The sequence below is a fragment of the Rhincodon typus genome, chromosome 6 (genome assembly GCF_021869965.1).
Source record: "Rhincodon typus isolate 14 chromosome 6, sRhiTyp1.1, whole genome shotgun sequence".
Taxonomy (NCBI): Eukaryota; Metazoa; Chordata; class Chondrichthyes; order Orectolobiformes; family Rhincodontidae; genus Rhincodon; species Rhincodon typus.
In genome coordinates this window covers 105,505,845-105,520,635 of record NC_063337.1, presented here as the reverse complement: position 1 = coordinate 105,520,635, position 14,791 = coordinate 105,505,845, and the positions used below count along the sequence as shown (strand labels likewise).

Sequence of the window (14,791 nt, the reverse complement as noted above, 5' to 3'; positions counted from 1 at the left end):
GGGTCTAGGCCCGAAACGTCAGCCTTCCTGCTCCTCTGATGCTGCTTGGCCTGCTGTGTTCATCCAGCTCTACACCTTGTTATCTCAGCCTAATATCTGTGCTTGGGAAAATACAAGAGTCCATCATTAAGGTAGAAACAACAGGACATTTTGAAAAGCTTAACGTAATTAAAAAGAATCAACGTGCTTTTGTGAAAGGGAAATCATGTTTGACAAAGTTACTAGAATTCTTTAAGTATGTAACAAGTAGACTTGATACAGGGGAAGTAGTAGATACTGTGTAATGGCATATCCAGAATGCATTCTATAAGATTATTCTACAAGATAGAATCTCATGGTATTGGGGTAATGAATTGGCATGATTTGAAGATTGATTAAGACAAAGGATTAATGGTTCCTTTTCACATTGGAAAGATGTAATTAGTGGACTGTCACAAGGATCAATCCTACGGTCTCAATTAATTCTTCCCCTCCCAGTGGGCAATGTTGCATCTGGCCAAGGCCCCTTACAGCATGAATGCTATTCGATTTTCCATTCCTGCGTTTTTTGAGTGACTGCTTCTTGCCACAGGAGTTCGGAGGCATTCGATATTGTAGGATTGTTTTCAAGTCTGACAAGATCCCTTTCCATGCAGATTAGTAATCTTGATCTCTTAATCTGTCCCAAGAAACGTAAATATGTGCATGCCTATCTGGCTTATCTCATCAGTTCCCAACCTATATTCAATTGCCCCCTGTGACTGTGACCACTCCCTAAGCTGCCAAATACTATCTGGACCATCCCCAGACTGCCTCAGCACTAAGGACTGACCCTTAAAACCTACCACATTATGAGATCCACCCCCTGACTGACTGTGGCCAATCCCCTGGGCAGACTTTGCAGGATAACCCTGACTGAGTGCAGTACTGTGTGACCACCAAGGCCATGTCTGGGAGCGTGGCTTTGTGTTGGATCAGCTGTCAGACTGACTGGGACCAGCTCCCTGGATGGGACGTGTCCCAGCCCATGGACTAATGATGTTACCTACTGACCCACTCAAGGCCAGTCTTGGGCCACAGTGCATTCCTCCCCTTTTCCCTTTCACACAGCGCTGTGCTCTTCAATCACATGCACTTTATTTATCATGGAAGCTGCTGGCACATACACCACCTCTGATGCTTATCTCTTATAGTAGAACATGTATCTGCACCTTTCATATTGATTGTTTATTGTTCCATCCAGCCACATGCTTCTGTCTTTCCTTCAGTACTGAAGCTTTCCTTTCAGCAGCTGCCTACCTTGCCTTCTGCACAAAATTGTCATCCATGAAGCTGCATGACCTCTATAAGAGGAAAGTTACTGCCTGACAGTGTCCACTCAAGTTGCTGTTGAGAAGCTCGTTGTCATTGCCCAATTGAATGGAGTGATGATCCAGGGACACAGTGTGCCTTGGTCATTATGCAGATGCCTTCTGCAGTTGTAGCAGTTCCAATGAAAGTGAGGGGGCATTACAAAAGCATTGGTCGTTTTCACAAAAGCTGTGTACTCACTTGGCAGAGGCAGAGAAGTAAATTTTGCAATGTGCACATTTTGTTCATGCAGCCGAATTTCTGATGCGTTGAATATCTTGTTTGGGAAGGGGAAGTTAATTCTGCCAATTAATGTTCTCATGATACTCCATTAGTTTTTTAAACTTGAAAAAGATCCATTAATCCTGACTCTGTCTTCTGTGTGTTAGCCAATTCTCAATCCATGCTAATTTATTACCCTAAGACAATGAGCTCCTATCTTGTGGAGTAAATTAATTCTGAGTAATTAATGAGAAATAAATGCATATATTTAGATTTCTGAGGGCGAGAAGGTCATCTTGCCATCTAAAGATGGAGGTCTGATTGTGAAGGTTTACCTTGATAGTGAGAATCAAATTTTTGGAGTCTTGCCTGATTAACTCATCACACTCGTCATTATTCTTGCCACCTCAAGGAGTGGAAAATCACACCTTTAGTTATTTTGCGAAATTCATAAAGTCACATTCTTTTTATTGTTGCTAACTGCAGAAACATCATCTCTTACTTCTGATCAGAAATTCTGTTCTGTGTTTTTCAGTACCACATATCTATATTTGAGGCTGCTTGGTGTTTATGTCCATTTTAATTTTGTTTTTATGGAGGTTCTTTGCTGCTTAAATAAAGCATCAAAGCATTTGAAATGCAAACCATGATATTTAGTAAAATCCATTTAAAAATGAACCAATGAGTGATTGCATTTCTTTTAGACTTCTGAAGGTCAAAGCAATAAAATAAAATAGATGTCTTATTTGCAGACAGGCAATGGACAGCAGTAGAACTTGATTTTATTAATCTGTAAAACCTGATAACCACTTACACTTTGATAAAGGTAGATAACCACTGTATGACACATTATTTGTGGTTGTTGAAGAAGTAAATTTAATCTGGAAAAGTCCTTTTCTAGCAGTTTCAAAGCATTTTCTTGTTATAAATTGGTATTGAGTGGTTCCCTAACAAGAGCGGATTTCTTCATTAGAAGCATCAATATGTAGTAAACAGTCCTTGAAACAGAAAAAACAGTGCATGTTTCTTATAGGACACCATAAATTGGGAAAGCATTCTCTTATTTTCACTGATGAAAGGTCATCAACCTGAAACATTAAGTGACCTTTCACAGATGCTGCCAGACCTGCTGATTGTTTCTAGCATTTTCTGATTTTATTTTATTTATTCTTGTTGTACAGTAACACAGTGTAGAGTGGGTTAAGTGGAAGACTAGGGAGAATAATTCTATAACCTGGATTTAAGGCTAAATCAGACGACGAGTTTCTGATCTCATTTCAGTGCTGGTTTGGAAGGGCAAATGTACATTTTTTTGACTCAAACCGCTTCTAAGTAATCATGGACCATTAATTTGAACTGCCTAAGTTTGATATTAAATTCCATCCATGTAGGTGTCTGGTGAAGGTACTGGAAACATCAGATTGTTGCAATCAGGAACGATTGATATTGGAGCTGAAGTATATGGTTGGGTTACAGTTGAACAACATTTATATGCCCCTGGCTGCATTATATATGTGTAAATAGTTTTTGCTGCTCACACTTGATTGTCTGAAATGTGAAAGTGATCTATTTTCCAAGCCAACATCTTTGATTTAGCTCATGCAAGCATAAAGTACTGTTGTTCTTAAAATGTATGTCTTGATCCTGATCAAGAAGACAGAACAATATAATAGAAGAAACGGCACTTCTATCTTATGTTAGTGCCACCACTTCCTGACAAAAGTCCATGCTCAGCTCACTTCAAAGACAAATGCACTTCATTTTGTATACGTGACAGCAGAGCACGGCCAGTTTTTGTTTGGTTTCCTCATCTTCCTCTGGTTGTTTGAGCCATTCGTCACTTCCTAATTTAAGTTTTATTTTTGGCCTAAAGCACTCGCCAGCAGCAATGAAAAGCAGAGCCAAATCTGTAAGCCTGTCCCTGCCTGTTTATTTCCTACATAAGAACAGAAGTACTAGGAGCTGGAGGAGGCAATTCAGACCCTCAAGCCTGCTCCACCATTTAATTTGATCCTGGTTGATCTCATCTTGGCCTAAACCCCGCTTTCTTGCCCACTCTCCATTACTCTTCAACTGAATACCAACTAAATTTACTCAGGATCCCAACATCCACTCTGCCAGTAGTGAATTCTACAGATTCACGACCCTTTGTGAGGAATAATTTCCCCTCATCTGTTTTAAATCTATCAACCCTTATCCTAAAACTATGTCTTTTCGTTGTAGATTGTCCACAGCAGAAGTATCCTCTCCATGTCAACTTTGTCAATTCCCTTTAGCATCTTAAATACCTCAATTAGATAGAATGGAATGGAATAGCAATTTATTTTCACTTCTATTATTACAAAAAAAAGTGATGTGTTTAGGTCACTCTACTCTTGCACCATTTTAATATTAGAAAGTAATCTAGTGAATCTTCTCTGAACTGCTTCCAATACAATCGTTCTCTTCCCCATGTAAGGGGACCAAAACCCAGTATGCAGTACTCCAGATGTGGTTTCATCAATGCCTTGTACAGTTGCAACAACACTTCCCTACTTTTCCCCTCCATTGACGAGTCCTCACCTATATCTCCTTGTGCTGATAAATGGAAATCATGTTTGCTCTGAGCCAGGGTATAGCTGGGGAGGTGGTGGCTTAGTGGTAATGTCATTTGACTAGTAATCCAGAGTTTCAGATGAAGGCTCTGGGGACATGAGTCCGAATCTAACCAGGGCAGATGATGACATGTGACTTTGATAACGAAATAACCTATGTTTAAAAGTTAGTTTAATGATGGCCGTGTAACCACATAAATACCCATCTCGTTCAGTAATCCCCTTTAAAGAAGAAAATCAGACATTCCTACCTGGTTAGATAAGGTGCAATCGACTCTTTACCACACTCTGAAATGACCTTGCAAGGGCAGAAGTGTTGTGCATTAAATGCTGACCCACCCAGCATCCACCCAGGCATGAACAAACAAAATAAAATGTACTGTTGATTCAATACATTTTAGGTCTGACATTTTGATTGGGGACCTCAGCGTTTGAGATGCCAAAGTCATTAATGGCATTCTTATACATGCCATGACAGGAGTGCTCTCATCGCTTGTTTGTGACAGCATTGAGCTTTTCAAGGAGCCTGTAAAAAGAACAGTACACCGGAATCCTGATCGGGGGAGATAAACAAGCTTAGTTTAAGCAACAAAAACAGAAAATGCTGCAAATGCTCAGCACATCAGACAGCTTCTCTGGAGAGGAATGGAATTACTGTTTTAAGTTGACTTGAAATATTAACTACTTCTTTCCCTGAATTCTGCCTGACTGTTGAGTGTTTATCACATTTCCTGTTTTTATTTTTGACTTCCTGCAGTACTTCGCTTTGGCATCAAGCATTTATTTCTGTGTTTAACTCATATTTAAAATGTATTTATTCCTTTTCTGATGGTTCAAGTGTTTCTAACAGATTGATGTGCTATTTCTAATGTCTATGAGAAAAGAGCTCACTTGCTTTCTGCTTTAGTGTGCCAGTTTAATTCTCATTTTTGCTCTACACTTCTAACTAGCAGCAGTGAAAAGGAGAGCTAAATATCCAGGTCTCTTCCTGTAAGTATACCACTCTCTGTTGGCAAGTCCTCATCTGTACCTGCTAGTGGTGATAAATGGAAACTTGCGAACCAGGATAAAGCTTCAGAGGAGGTTCACCTGTTTTCAGGCCCATTAACATGTGCACATGTCCTGTCAGTCATGAACTAAACTACCAACATTGAGTGAGTAGCTCCACTGGCTTCTGGATAGCTTGGCAGAGTCAAATGCAGAGGAACTAGACCTTGGCAAAATAAATTGTAATGGTGCTCAGTGGCTTACATGTAATCTTACTGATAACTCCTCTGACCAAGTGGACACCAAAAGTAGTGCTTTTTTTATTTATTTGGGCTCAACCCATAAGATTGTGAGATATAGGAGCAGAATTAGGCCATTTGCCCCATTGGGTTTGCTCTACCATTTGATCATGGCTGATATATTTCTCAAGCCCATTCCCAGGGAGACAAACCCGAACATTTGGGTAGCCCAGGATCCCCATGATTTTTTGCTCAGATTTGTACTCTGGAGAAGACATTCTAGTTTACTACGTGGCCTTAAATAAACAGATAGCAGTTATGATGATAAGCCCAACTTGGTAAAGAAGTGTTATTACTGGCTATCTCCAACTATGGGATGGACCATTGCATCGCACGTGTCAGCCAGTGCTCATCTGAAATTGGAAGGCTATCTTAAATAAGATGCTGACCTGCCATTGTCCATTTTGCTTAAATGGGTGCTTAAAGCTTAGAGTGCCTGTTGAACAAGTGGATAGCATCCATCTCACCAGGCAAACAAACAGAGAGAAAGGAGCCACCTCTTACATTGGTAAACTGGAGCGTCAGGACCATGTGCATGAGACTGACAGACGATTGGTACTTGTTGATAACACATGCAAATAGGCTATGATTGATGTGAAATTTAATAGGTTAAATATTGCCATACAAGTGACCAGGCTTGCTAGGTGTGGATCACTGGAAACAAAACATTACCTGTTTATGCGGCAGAAAAGAGTTCAAAAGAAATATGAGAAAAATTTAGGCTTTGTTGTGAGTATTACTCTCAATTGGAACATCCCATATCTGGTTCAGAACGTGTTTTTCCATCCACCTCCTTGGTTCAACACCACATGAGTATCGATGCTCCCAACGTTGTGCTCCTCACAGGAATGAAAGACTAGTTCTATGTCAATCTTGACATTGGTCTCGGCAGAATCTCTAAAGCTTTACTTGCTGGTGGATTTCAACACAAGGGAAGGCACAAACTGTGAGGCATAGCCTTTTGTCCTCGGGCATACGCTGTGGGGAAAGATAAATGAGAACTTTGGGCTTTGGGCCAGCATGAGCTTTTTGTAAATACCACATCCTTTCTGAACAAACAGTGCCACTCAATGTCTTGGAAATATTTAAAATCAGGGCATTGGCAACGATTGGATCTCATCAGCACCAGATGTAACTCTCTAAACTATTCTGAACATATACAGCTACCACAATGCTGACTGATATGGATCACCCCCGCTGTATATCAGGGTTAAGTCACTCCTGCAGTTTTTTATGGAAAATAGAAGTGCTCTTACCACATGAACACCAGCCATACTGCTTACCCAGATAAAATTCATAACATAAAAGATTCCCAGTTAAAGTAATCTTCTTAGTCTGTGAAGAGATATGTGACCAATGTATATTGCCTTCATCGGTCTCACAAAGGCATTCAATTATGTGAGTGGAAACTGTCTGTCTGGAGGAAACTGGCTGTGTGCCAAGTCTGTTCAAAGTGGTCGCTTTCCATGATAACATGCTGGGTGGGTCAGTTACGTTGGGCAACCTGGAACCCATTGAGATCTGCAGTACGGTCAAACAGGATAGTATTCTGGCACTGCTGCTCTTTGACATACTGTTCTCTTTGCTACAGCCATATCTCTTCAGATCTGTTTGGGGGCGGCACGGTAGCTCAGTGGTTAGCACTGCTGCCTCACAGCGCCAGGGACCCGGGTTCGATTCCAGCCTCGGGCGACTGTGTGGAGCTTGCATATTCTCCCTGTGTCTGTGCGGGTTTCCTCTGGGTGCTCCAGTTTCCTCCCACAGTCTAAAGATGTGCAGGGTAGGTGGATTGGCCATGCTAAATTGCCCATAGTGCCCAGGGATGTTTAGGTCAGGTGGGTTAGACATGGGAAATGTAGGGGTAGGGGAATGAGTCTGGGTGGGATGCTCTTTGGAGGGGAGCTGTGGACTTGTTGGGCCAAAAGGCCTGTTTCCACACCGTAGGGATTCTATGATTCATTTACAGAGGCTGTCTATTTACATTCCACAATTGATGGAAAACTGTTCAGTTTTGATCACCTGAGATCCAAGATAAATGTGCAGCAAATCCTCATCAGAGAGTTGCTTCATTCTGACAATGCTATACTTGTATCTCATACCAAGGGACAGCTTCAGCAGCAAATGGCAACTCTCTCATGCTTGTAAGGAGTTTGGATGGACTGTCAACATCAGAAGACAAATGTCATTGTCCAGGGCGTTGCTATTATCATCTAGCAGCAATGACACTGACACACTAGTGGCTTTTGAAAGCTCAAGCAATTTGCAATCATCAGCAGTCGGTCACTTGTTGCTAAAATCAATGAGTTCCAAAAGCTGCACCTATTATGTCTAAGCTGAGTAAAAGAGTGTGTATTAATAACAACCTGATTGTGAACACAATGATGCGAGTCTATCAAACCTGTGTCATCAGCTCACTTCCCTATGTTGGTGAGACTAGGGCAATATTTATGGATATCAAATGGTGTAATTTGGAACGAGATCTGAATGTAGATGATCATGTTCCAGCAGTCACGCAGTTGAAAATGATCACAGTTTGATAAATTTGTGGAAATGATCATGACGGCTGAGGGGTGACATTATAAAAGTTTATAAAATCGTGAAGGGCATGGATAGGGTCAATAGCTAAGGTCTTTTTCCAGGGGGATATGGGGCATCCAAAACTAGAAGACATAGGTTTAAGGTGAGAGGGGAAAGATTTAAAAAGGACCTTGGGGGCAACATTTTCACACAGAAGGTGGTGCATGTATGGAATGAGCTGCCAGAAGAAGTGGTGGAGGCTGGTATAATTACAATACTTAAAAAGGATCTGGATGGGTACATGAATAGGAAGGGTTTAGAGAGATATGGGCCAAATGCTGGCAAATGGGACTCGGTCAGATTGGGATGTCTGGTTGGCGCAGATGAGTTAGACCGAAGAGTCTGTTTCCATGCTGTCTGACTCTATGATTCTCTGTGATTACAGCTTATTACACTTATGTATGTAGACATACAGGTATCAAATGCAACTTCCTACAAGTTATAATCTGAATAAGAATAAATCTTCCTATATTTTCAAATCTTTTCCCATCAGTTTCCTTTACCTTTTCTATTTTAATTGACATGTGACCCTTCCTTCTGAAAATTCAGTGATGCCCCTTTGCCCACTTTGCCAAAGTGAACAACTTTGGAAACAACAAGTAGTACTTGCCAGCGAAGGGGGTGAGAAGGCAATAAATGAACAATCAACGACATGAATGTAGTAACACAGGAGAAGTAACAGTGCAACAGAATTAAATTCAGAAGTATATAGTGAAAAATAAGAACTAGCAACTTGCCAGGGTTCCTTTGACAGCATTTTCCAAAGCCAGCGGAGTGGTTTAGGGGAGGAGAGTTGAAGGGGTCGATGAGAAGGTACAGAGGTGGAATGAGTAAAGGTGCGAAGGGGTGACACGCTGTGAGTGGAGACCTGAGTCAGTTTGGGAAGAGGAGACCAGAAAGTGGGGGCAGAGAGCCGAGTAGGGAGGAAAAAGGGACCGGGGGCAGCAGGCAAGGGAATTGTACTTGGAGATAAGTAGAAGGTGGGAAGAGGAGGCTCTTAATGTCAATAAAAATACAATATTGTGTTATGATTAATTATAGTAATTACAGCAAGTAACGCCACAATAGTGATTATTATTATAATTTGTTTATGTCAAACAATCACACTTGTAACAGGAACTGAGAAAAATACCTGAAATTTTTCTGAGTTTCTTCCTTTTCTCGTTAAATAGTCACAGCTTACAGTGGGACTTAAAAACAACTCCGATTTCTGAGATTTCCCTTCTCTTGATGGTTTATTAGCTGAGCAAGCTGTTATTTCAGCTTGCTGTTGTTTCAGCCTGCTTCGTTTTCAGTTGATTTCCAGTGATTTCAGTTGAGCACTTTAGAAGAAAATTATCTGCAATTGATGCACTTTGAGTGTGGTGTAATTTTGTTTCTCGGTCATTTCAATTGATCACTACTAGATGTCAAATGGTGACTATGTGCTTTTTGAACTCATGTTATTGTGAATGAGTGTGATCAAATAGTGTGGAGTGCAGAATGATGTCAGTTTCTTTGGGTAGGGCTGCCAGCCAATTGAGTTTCTGAGTCACACCATGCAATGCGTAACACCAAGTTGACATCTAATAAGACAAGGCTGCCACCAAGTGATGATTGAACTAGTCAAATCAGTAAATAAATGAGTAAAGAATACAATGAACTTCCCTTCCTGGTTTTTTCTTGAATTAGTAAATATCAGCTAGGACAGTAATAGGAATACAGGTAGTCCCTGGCTTGTGAATGGATTCTGTTCTTGAGTCTGTTCATGAGTCAATTTGTACACAAGTTGGAACACAATCCAGGGCAGTATGAAGGAGCTTTTGTAAACACCGGAAATATTCATACGTCAGATCTTTAAAATTACACCCTGTATGTGATCGTTTCCATAGATATGTGTTCGTAAGTCAGATGGTTGTAAATTGGGGACTTCCTGTACCACATTTTTTTCGTCTTATCCCAGGGAACACAATATAAGTCAGTAATCCTGCTCCCGATTATTACCCAATACTGGGCTTTAGTTACCAACAGTGGCTATTCGTAAGTATAATGTTACGTTGAGTATGAATTGTCGCTGAAATGCATCATCGAGGATGACATATAGCTTCAAGCATATTACCCAGACGGCTATTAAAGCTGTCAACCAGCAAGGAGTCCAACAGAGACTCTGTCTGCGAGGAGCTAGATTATCTAATGGGTTTTACAAAGACCCAGAATGCAGAATAGATTGTTTACCTTGCTGAGATGGTCTGGTAATTCATTTGAGAGATGAAGATTTGGGTTATTGTATGACAAGAAAAACCCTTTCACATTGGAGTTACATGACAATGGTGTAATCACCTGAGATTTTAAAAGGGTAAATGTCACTGATACATGCTGATAAATCCCAACTGACTGCCCTGTGATTATTGATGATTCATATCATACCATTTGGGACCAATTATGTGGAGGAAAGAATAATGAGAAAAACTGGCAATGTGGAACATCAACAGCTGTTGTCACACTCAGATGAATAATAGAGAGTAAAAGCTGAATAAGAATGTCCTGGCCAATATTTATCTGTCAACCAAATTGACATGATGATAGATAAACTGGTCATTATCGTATTACCTTTTGTGGGAGCTTGTTATGTGAAAAGAGGCTTGTTCCTGATATTACAGCAGTGACTACATCTCTGCAGAGTTTTATTGTTAGTGATGTTCTGACATTGTGAAAGATGCTATCCAAGTGCAATCTTTTTGATAATCGGTCACAAAAGTCCCCCCTTTGCAGCTGTCTTTGCTGTAGGTCAGCTGATTGCCATCACCTGTCACCTTCACTCCCTAATTCTTCCAGTGTCGTTTCTCTTTCAGTTCTTTTGTCTCTTGTGAAAAGATTTGAAGTTGAGCTATTATATTGATAGGTCTGCATACTTACACTTCAACTACTTTATATAACCTCAATCCTCCAAAATGTTTGTTGTGTTGAATTTTGTTCAGATTGTTTGCATTTCAAATTTTAAATGGATGCATTAGAAGTGCATGACACAGCAAGTCTTTACTGGTACAAAAACAAAGTTGCTGGAAAAGCTCAGCAGGTCTGGCAGCATCTGTGATGAAAAAGAGTTAACGTTTCGGGTCCGGTGACAATTCCTGATTTACAGCATCCACAGTTCTTTTGGTTTTTATTAAGTCTTTACTGGTATTTGGACAAATACTTCACAAGCTTCTTTTTTCATTCTGATATAGAGCTGGAAATAAAATAAAATAACAAAAGCAAAGTAAATGTAATACGGCAAAGAAAATGTGCAGCTATATGACACCAAGATAGAATATCATTGTGTGGTTTGAAGAACTGCTTTGTATTACGGCTAGCCATGGATTTGAATGTGAAGTGCTGTCTGTTGTTACAAATCCATGATATTGTAATATTGTGTTTTGGGACCATGCTTTTAATTTAGGGTAAAATGCTGGAAAAAGGATGCTTATGGGGTCTTTTCTGAATTCTGCTGACAACTGACTGACCTGTGTGCCTTGAGTATTAAAGATTGAAGTTGTTTTACTAGTTTGAGGACGCAGGGTATTTATGATTATAAACAATTACAATTACCAAATCATCTATGTCAACTGTGGATAGATTGTTTGTCTCTTAAGTCTCAGGAAGGTATTAGGAATATCAGGTTTTGTAAATATTTAATAGTAAGCTGTATGTATAGTTTTGAGGTAGAATGATATTGGAGCAGAAAGGATAAGTAACAAGTGAACATTAATACCTGGGTGCAAGAGCCATTTGACTCAGATTCCATGGAGATCAGCTTTGAGAGAAGGAGAGTGCAAAGGAAGCCATTGTATGGTCAGGTTACATATTTTTCTGAAAAATACCACTGACCTTCATGGACATGTCCAGTCTGAAGGAATTAAAAAGAAAGAGTCTTTTTGACCTGTATATCCTTTGCTTACTATGATCTGTACATCCTTTGCTTACAATGATTTGCCTGTACTGCTCATAAACAAAGCTTTTCACTATATTTTGGTACACGTGACAATAAATGAATCAATCATGTAGAACTGTGGGTGGGATCTTGTACTTAGCTTGTAGAATCCAAGGTTGTTAAGATTTTAACAAAGCTGGAAGATTTGCTTAGCTTTGGTTGAAGAGAAAGATCTCCATGGTAACTCTCAAGATGAAAGTTAGTTCAGGGACCTTGGAATAGTTTTGAATTGCTTCTGAGGGAACTAAATGTCCTTTTAAGGGATGGAGTAAATAATAATTGTAAAAAGAGATTCTCAGTTGTTTTAGAAGTTCAAGGCAGATCTTTTCAGCAGTTCAGAGCGTAAGATCTATTAAAAATTGTTTAGACAGTGTTGCTTTCAGTTTGTTTGTTGTAGTAGAAGTTTAAAAGTTGAAACTTTGATGCATGACCCTTTCAGTGATTTAATGGAAGTTTTTGCTCTTCATGGGGATCTCAAGAATGTTGCGTTCTTCGTATAATGTCAGTAATCCATTGGAGTTGTAATTGACTGTTGAGGCCATGTGTCTACTGTCATCACAAATAAATGTCCGTTTAAATAACTTCTTTAAAACTTTGAACCCGCTGTCACATTCATTTAACCAGTGTTGATATCCACATTATTGATGTGTCACTTATATATAAAGGCATAAGAGATGGATATCTTGAAATATGTATGGAGTCACACTCTCGTCAAACAGTAATATAGTCACGTGTAAACTGTTGCACACTTGGAACCGTCTTGGTGTTGCTTGACAAATGTAAATTCATCTTTATTATGTTACAATCACAGCCACCATATTGATATTAGAGTCTGCCTAGGGATCAGTAACTTTTTTTTTGTAAGTAGTCATAATGTGAAATGCAGGAGACTTACTAGGAGAACAATGCCACAATATTAAATGGTCATGAACAAACCACAATAACCTTCAGGATATGATGTTACAACAAAAATGCAATCTACAATACAAGTGCAACTTATTTCTGACATCCATTATTAAGGTGTGGTATGTAAAGGTAATGTACTATGTTCAAAATTCCACATCACACATCAAATAGCAAACACAATGAAGATAAGTCCCAAGAATTCCTCAACAGTTCCTTACAGATGTTAATTATACAGTAGATCATCAAATATCACTAACGCTCACAAGGTCTTCTTCACGTTTGCCAATCTGGTCTGAATCTCCGTCTTATGCTACCTCAATGACAGTCGGTCAATCTCCTCTTGGTCTATGCTGTGCTGGACTCTGAAACTGTACTCTAGTACTTATTCAGTTCTTCATTGACAGCTAGTTTTACCAAACTAAAACTGCTGTTGAGCTTTTCCATGAACTCTAATCTAGTTCAGTTGCATCAAGCAAATGTTGCTTCTGACCTTTTCACTCACAGTCTCTCAGCTGCACTGAGGTCAGAAATCACATGATATCAGGTTATAGTCCAACAGGTTTATTTGAAGACACAAGCTTTTGGAGTCTTGCTCCTCCTTCAGGTGTCAGTGAGAGAGGTGGCATCAAACACAGAATTTATAAGCAAAAGATCAAAGGGTCATAGACTGATGCAAATGTGTTGAACAAATCTAAGATGTCTGTTAAATCTTGAATCAGTTAGAAAGGATTAATACACAAATTCTTTCAAGTTACTGCCCCAAGATAACTAAAGGTTTTATCAATTCCCTCAGTACACCAGAGGTGACATCCCAGGTCAGATAATGCAATTTAGATGTGAGGCCTTGTTTAGAATCTGGCTGTGTATCGACCTGGAGTCAGACTGGTTTTATTTCCAAAGTAGAAATTTATAAAATGTCACATTGACTGTCTACAAATTGTGTGCTTTTTGAACAAAATAGAATGTATCTCAAATTACAAACCTGCAAATGCAAATTCACCGCATAGATTTTATGGGGGGAGAGAGTTTGTGTGTATGTGAGAGCGGGAGAGTGTGTTGTGTGGATGGGAGAGAGAGAGAGTGTGCATGTGCGCGTATGTGTGTGTGCATGTGCGTGTATATGTGTTTATTGCCCATCCTTAATTTCCGAGTGAGCAGTTAAGAGTCATTCATATTACTGTGGGTCTGGAGTCATGTGTAGGCCAGCCCAGGGAAGGACAGCAGTTTCCACGGTCTTCATTGGACGATTAATTTCAGATTATTATTGATTTCAAATTCTACCATGACGGCATTTGTTTCCAGTTCCCCAGAACATTACCTGGGCCTCTGGATTGATAGTCTAGCAAAAATACCACTAGGTCATTGCCTCAAGATGCACTTTATTCAGATTCTGTGGTGCTCAGTTGCCAATCTTGCAGTGCTGCTAGCAGTAGTCCTAACATGGAGTCAGTCTCTGTCTCTCTGCATTTTCGACCTCTTCTGTAACCTTTGAACTCCTTTTTGTACCCCAAACTATCCTGAGTGATCTATTGAAAACCTTGCTGTAATTGTGACACAGAATTGAATGTTAGTAACATTTTGAAACCGTCGAATGTAGTACCATGAAGATTACACTCCCATAGAATGCTGGAAATGGATTTCATCACAATATTGAGAGAGATCAGCACTTTGTACAGTGTTGTGATCTGGAGTGTTATCAGAAATTTTAATGGTCAATCATAGATATCTGAAATGAAAATTAACCTGCAACTCATAACAAATGTTTCTGACAATTGTATTTTAGGTGCTGTACAAAACATAATGTCACACTTTTCTGCCAGTAAGTTAATAGGCTTGACTTTTTTGTGATTTAACTTATTTTTCTAATAAACCTGTTCATCCAAGTTGTTAAACATCTCTGGAACAGGTAGGACTTGAACCTAGGCCTC

The 14,791-nt window shown here is 39.7% G+C and overlaps 1 protein-coding gene across 1 annotated transcript in view; it reads left to right on the top strand.

Annotated features, from left to right (window-relative positions):
* LOC109923937 (protein diaphanous homolog 3-like) overlaps window positions 1-14,791 on the top strand; it is a 404,377-nt gene that overhangs the window by 95,964 nt on the left and 293,622 nt on the right. The window lies entirely within an intron of this gene.